Below are 7115 nucleotides of genomic sequence, written 5' to 3' on the forward strand. Positions count from 1 at the left end.
GGGGGGGGGGATGCACAGGTCTCTGCTGGTTAACACACCTGATTCTAGGGGCACTCAGGACCAAGGGACCCACATATATTTAGTGTAACTTTTGTCTTCATTTCTACAAAATCACAATATATATTTCTTACATCATTTATGTTCTGACAATGCCCAAAGTTTAAAAATTACCATATATACTCGTGTAGAAGGCGAGGTTTTTCAGCACATTTTAAATGCAGTTTTTGAGGTAAAATTAGGTGCCTCGGTTGATAGTGGGGTCTGCTTATACTCGAGTATATAAGTTGAGAAGTATAAGTGTCTGACCCTCTTCAACAAATGGTGCTGGACACACTGGATCTCTATCTGCAGAAGAATGGAACAGGACTTTAAGTTCACCCCATGCACAAAAACAAACTCGAGATAAATGTAAACCCCAGAGCTGTCAGGGTCTGCATTGGGACAAACTTATCGCAGGACATAACAGACAGCCCAACAGAAGGAAGCACGCACTGGAAGACACATCGGTGGCTGGACATATTAAAACACATCAAAAGGCCAAAGGAGAGACCACTGATTGGGAAAAAAATCACTAGCAACGATAGACCCAGGACTACCAATCTACAGAGTTCTGCAACCCCTCAAGATAAACCCAATTAAAATGGGCAAAGGAAGTGAGTAGTTCACAAAGGACACCACTTGAATGGCTAACACAAGGCTCAAGATCACCAGCCATCTGAGGGATGTAAAAGGATGAGATGGTATCTTAGACCCACAACAATGGCCCAATTAAAGAAACATCCAGTCTCCCACATGGGTGAGAGTGCTTAGTGTCCATCAGCTCTACAGACCTCCCATCAGCCACTCCCAAGAACGAATAGGGAGCCTCTAGCTCTTCTGAGCCTCCACACCTCAGTTCCTCCAGATGAAAGGCTAGCCCCCAAATCACAGACACTGCCAGCTCCATCCTCCAGCGCACCCCCCCCATGGGCCTGGCTTTAAAGGAGTGTTTGGTATGAAGTTAGGTGTCTCCCTCCCTCCGGGACAGTGGTTCTCAACCTTCCTAATACCGCCACCCTTTAATACAGTTCATGTGACCCCCCCACCCAACCATAAAATTATTTTTGTTGCTACTTTAATGAATGGAGCGACCCCTGTGAAAGGGTCTTTCGACCCCCGAAGGGGTCAAACTCACAGGTTGAGAACCTCTGGGAGAAAGAGTCTTTAACAGTGTGAAGTAGAGCAGAGGGTGGGTGGATTTAATGAGGGAAGGAGGCTTATGTAAGTGGCATATAGGATTATATCACCGGGGTAAGAGAAGCTCGTTCCTGTATGGGTGTTACACTGATCATTAAGCTCCAGGCTTACGTGAAATAAAATGAGAAGAAGCAGTAGGGGAGTCCGCCCTCCCTCACCCCACCCTAAAATAATATCAACACCCATTCTGCCCTAAGTCTAGGCTGGGCTGAGCTCTTCCATGTATAATGCTCATAGCACCCTGTGTTGGGAGCAGTAGCAAGAATCCCCACTGCACAGATGGGAAAACTGGGTACCAGAGGGACCCCGTGCTGGCAAGTCGGAGTTATTAGCCCGTGCAGCACCCCAAGTCCACCTTCTTAACCTGGTGCCTAAACCAACCACGAAGTTTGGTACAAAATGCAAGTCAGTAATCAGAGCCCTCAGTTTGGTCAAAGAAACGATAGATTCATTCCTGAGAGGAGGGAAATCAACCCAACTGTTCAGTTGTGATTTTTATTATGCAATTAAACTGACTTCCCATTTTATGCAAACCCAGAAGACCCAGAATCCTGATTGTTATGGATTGAACTGTGTCTTCCCAAAATATGAGTTGCAAATCCTACCCCCAATACCTGTGGCTAGAATCCCAGTTGGGAGTGTGTTTCTTTGTAATGCTGGTGAGATAGTATGAATGTGGGGCGCATTCTGTCCATCTCTTCTGAGATATAAATGGTGCAGGTCCAACAAGGGGGGAAAAGAAGCCCAGCGGGGAGAAGACAAGCCCCTACCCGCCTGCGTGTCCCCGTCCCCCCCCCCACACACACACGAAGATCACCCAGCAATCGAGGGACCTCCCCTGCACCCCAGGGCCTGCAGACAAGAGCTAGCACACTGATTCCGACCTCGCCTCCTGAACCGTGAGAAAACGTTTCTGTTTGTGACGGTCACGTCCCCGTGCCAGTGGTTAGAGCAGCACTAAGTGTGTTGTACACGCCCTCAGACCCACAAGGACACGCGCAGGTCCAAACCGATGGGTCACAGGCCAGATTCAGCTTCCAAACAGGTTTCCTTAGCTGCACCCAGCAAACAGATTTTAGACGGGCGTGTGCTCACTAATTCACCACTGCTCTTCCCCCACCAGTCAAATGCCAGGCCGTGCACACTTTGAAAAGGCATCTGAATGAGCAGCCTTGGATATACGGAGCCTGGAGGTGTCATGTTGATGTGTTGGGCTCTCACCCCAAGGTGAGCAGTTTGAAACCACCAGAGGCTCTGTGGGAGAAGGAGGAAGCTTCCTACCCCGACAGAGGGATCATCTCAAGCTCACCAGAGCAGTTCTACCGCTGAGGTTAGTGTGGGAGTGTGATGGTGTGGCGTAAGTGTTGGGCTGCTAACCGGAAGGTCTGTGCTTTAAACCTACCAGCCTCTGCCCTGGAGAAAGAAGAGGCTGTCGGCCCCTGTAAAGATTCACAGCCTGGGAAACCCTGTGCAGGATGGAAACGAGTCAGAATTGGCTTGCCGGCCTGGGTTGGAATTTGATAGAAGGAATGCTTACTGACGGAAGGCAGACTCGTGTGCTGGCTTCCAAACCAAGGTGCCATCGAGCCGATTCTGACTCGGGATGATAGTAAGCCCATGTGTTGGGTGCTTACTCACCTGCCTGGTCTTGTGTGATTACAACAGCTTCCTGTGAGCTTAAGTCAAAGTCTGGTGGCTGGGGGAATGCTATTGGCCGGCGTTGCCCCCAAGGACCCAGTGGCAACCCCGTGGAACCCATTACTCCTTACCAGGATTGTGCGATCCGGAGGCTCGAGAGGCGTGGGACACCCCGACAGTGGGTGTTGACTGGAGGGTACTTCACCCCCCTGAGACTGTGGGGCAGCCCAGGATACTCTGGCCAACCTTCTGTCCCTCTGTCCTTCCCTCAAAGTCATGCATCACATTTAACTCCTTTTGCACAGGCAACAGAGCTTGAAAACATTCATGGAAAAATGGAAGGGAAAGATAATGGAGTTAGGCATGGACATCTGCAAGCCCTTCCCATCTAGCCCTTGCCAATTTCTGCTTAGAGCAACATCTGCGGCTCGGGACGGGGTGATACACAAGCCGTAAGGTCATGCAGCTTGGCCGAGCTCCACCTGACTGCACGAACCAGGGCCTCCAGCCTCTCCCTCAACCGGTACTGGATCTCAGTCTTGTTTTCTCAACTCTCTTGGTTCAGGGCGGCTGGAAGTCACTTTCTGAAGCCTGCTGTAAGCCTGGGACAGAGCGGTGTTCCGGGCTTGATGCGAATGCCTGGATCCCAGCATTCTCCTGGGTGACCAGGAGAAACAACATCTGTGGCTGGAAGGGCTTCACTTCTAGAATGTGCTTTTCCTTGGTTCCAGCTATGAGTTGGCAGTCTACACTGATACCACAGCGGCAAGGAAGAAAGACCTGGTGATCAGACCCATAGAGGTCACAGCCAAGAAAACCTTAAGGGGTGACCCTCGCCTCTAACACACACAGTCCTCAGCAGAATCCACAGCCATGGACTGGGTTTCCGCAGGCAAGTCAGGCTCTGCTCACCCCTTCTGCTTTCCAGAGACGCATCCACCACGATGAGAAACCAATGGCTCTATTAGGGTCCCTGAAGGACTTTCGTGTCTACCATCCTCACACCAGAGTTCATATCATTACGTGGGTAGGGGTTTACCTTTTAAAAAGCATTCCATAAAAAAACAATAAAAATTCCATGTTTAATTTCACCCCTGTGCATTGAGGGAGAATTGTTATCACTAAACAACTCCTCTCCATGCAGCTGTGTGGAGTTGCCCTTGTGTGAAGAAGCTCAGTGGAAATCAGTCTGGCAAGAGTGTCCATTTTGACAGGGAGCCCTGGTGGCCTGATGGGGCTGAGGTGGGCTGCTAACCCAAGGTCAGCCGTTGGCAACCAGCAGCCGCTCCACGGGAGAAAGAGGAGGCTTTCTACTCCTGGAAACCCGCAGGGCCAGTTCAACCCTGTGCTATAGGGTAGCCATTGAGTCCGACTCGTCTCCTCAGCACTGAGTGGACCGTTTGTCACCACCCTTGGGCTTCTCTGACCAGAGCACTTGTCTCTCTACGAACTGTCACACTGTTCTCTCCTTCCTCGTGGGAGGCTAAGTCTCAAGGTATTGGTACAAGATCCCAGAAAACTTCACTAAACAGAAACACAAATGAGATGCTCTGGTGTCTCGGCACAGGCTCCCCTGGCCTGCACACTGCTGCTATTGTTTGGGTTTGGGTCTCCAAAGTTGAAGGCAGTGTTTCCAGCCACCTAACCTTTCCCCCAAAGAGCCTGCCTTCTTTTATTTAAACCACGAAAAAGAGCAGTGATGGCAGCGTCAGGACTCCAATGATGTTTCTTTTACATGTCCGTTTAGTGGGTGTTTGGTGAGGAGTTTGAGGGGTGGTGGAGAAGTCTGACGGGGCAGGACCAGGGCTTTCTGGTGATGGGCAGGTCTCCCGGTGAAATCCTCTTCCACAGCCCTTTGCTGCCCATGAAGAACAAGCAGGTGCCTTGTTGCGATGGGAAGACATTCCCTGGTTCGCATGCCGGGCCTTTTCGCATCACTGTAATTTTCTATCTTCTTTAAAAGCCTTCCTAATAAGCCCCCATGGTTTGCTGTGTCCTTTGAGAAAATCTTTCAAGAGTACCCCTTTGAGGAGGCAACACTCAATAAGAGGGGGATCGGCCAAAAATGCTGGACGCCGGACAAGGCATTGCGACATTTGTAGAGTGAAAGGCTCAGCGGCCACTCTTGTTACATACACAGTCCTGCAATGGTGGTGACGTGGGAGCAGATGCTCTGATGGACACACGGGCTGACAGGTGGGGGACGGGTTGGGTGGGAGCAGACCCCGGATACATGCAGGCTTGACACAGGATATGATATTGCGTGTGGGCAGATACCTTTGCTGCATTCATTTTATCTGTGAATGTGGTGGAACACACAGGAACCAAGGTGATGAAAGCTTCTCACGCAACCCAGCACCTGAAGGGATGAGTCACTCGGCCTGTGTGCTAGTCCGGGTAGACTAGAGAAACGAATTCAGTATCATTCATATGTGTGTAAGCGAGAACTTTATATCACAGAGGAATTGTATATTAAGAAAACACTCCATCCCAGTCCAGATCAAGTCCATAAGTCCGATATTAGCCCATATGTTAGATACCAGTCTGTAAATTCCTCTTTAGACTCACACAACCCATGCAATGATGCTCAATGCAGGAAGACCACCGGCCGGTGGTTGGAAAGTCCTGTGGGTCCAATGGTGGTGGAAGCATCCTCCAGGGCTCTGGCTGGTGTCAGCAGGGCTCCAGGTGTCTTGTCAACAGGCAGGAGAAGCAGAGAGACTGTGTGTCCCGCCTCCAGAGAGGAAGACAGGAGTTCCCAGAATCCTTAGGAGAAGGCCATGTCCACACAGGCATGATTGGCTATGACTTGATTGACAGGCTAGACTCCACCCCTTCACTCAGATTGACAGGAGATTATGTAATTGCCATAGCCTGGGCCCCATAGTCCTGGGGACGCCAAGGCTAACTGGCCTAACCTAGTGTTTGACATCTGACTGATGAGCAGTGATGGGGTCTTCACAGCTCACGAGCAGCCTTGTGAGATGCAACCTCTGGGCCCGCTCCATCCAGCAGGAAGAAGAAGAGTGATGGAAATCAAAGATGGGTGGAGACCCCAGGGAGGACAGACGAAGGGCAGCCAGCTCCTCTGGAAAGGATCACAATAGAAGGGCCCGGTTGAGTCAAAGAACGTGGCACAAAGAAAGCTCCGACTCACGACAGAGACCAGGCTCCCCTGGTCCAACAGAGACCGCTGGGGCCCGGGAGGCCATGCCCTTCATGAGCCTTCAGGTCTGCCAAGGAACTCACCGCCCTGGGGAATAATCAGCACTGGGAGGAGAGGGCAGCATTTCCCCAAGAAGGGGCTCAGAGGGCTGGGACAGGAGGAGGAGTGGCCCCGGGAAACACAGGGCGGAAGTGGGGTGTGGGATGGTTCGTCGAGGGGGCTGCAGTGCAGGAGCTGAAACGGACTAGGTACGATCTGTTGATGGAAAATTATGATCTGCTCTGTAAACTGTCACTCGATTCGCAATAAGACGTTGAAAATAAAGAAGCACCCCTTGGGAATCCCCCAAACAGTGATGGAAACCTGTGCTGACCGCTCGACCTTGACGTTTAACTGGCTCAGCAGCTCCCCTCTGAGGCTGCCGTTCTGATTGGACACTTTCTGACCGTGCCCTGATGAGGCTAAGACCAGGGTGTGACCGAGCAACTTGCTTCTAGAAGTCACTCGCATGTGTAAACACCTTTTGGAGAGACTAAACCTGGGCGCGTAGGAGCTGGAACCTTGGCGGCAACGCTTTTTTACTTGCCCTCGTCTGTCAGCAGCATGAGGTGGACGGCTTCTCTCCTCAAGTTCTCCCAACAAACAAACAAACAAACAAGTTGCTGTCTAGTTGGTTCTGGCTGGTGGTGGCCCAGTGTGTGTGGCAGTCGAATTCTGCTCTCTGCAGCGCTTCTAAGTGGATTCAAACTCCGCGGGGTTAACAGTACTTCACCACTTGCTCCACTCGGGACGGACGGACGCAGTGTCCCCAAAGCCCCACAAATGTGTTGTCATGGTTCCTCAGGGTCTCGGTGGGAGGCCACAGCCCCCACATTTTGTGAAAATTCACCCAACCATTCTCTTGTTGGTGTGATTCTATCTGATGGATGTTCCTAAATTCCTGTATGCCCCCAGACAAAATGTCACCTGCTCTCTTAGATCAACAGAGCTCCTGGGGCCCATAGAACTTACGAGGACTTTCTCTGCAGCCCATTGTCATGGCCGGAACAAGCATCCTAAGACCCAAGCCTGGTTT

The sequence above is a fragment of the Echinops telfairi genome, unplaced genomic scaffold, assembly GCF_000313985.2.
Source record: "Echinops telfairi isolate 266 unplaced genomic scaffold, ASM31398v2 ScPeMD7_5;HRSCAF=22, whole genome shotgun sequence".
Classification (NCBI taxonomy): domain Eukaryota; kingdom Metazoa; phylum Chordata; class Mammalia; order Afrosoricida; family Tenrecidae; genus Echinops; species Echinops telfairi.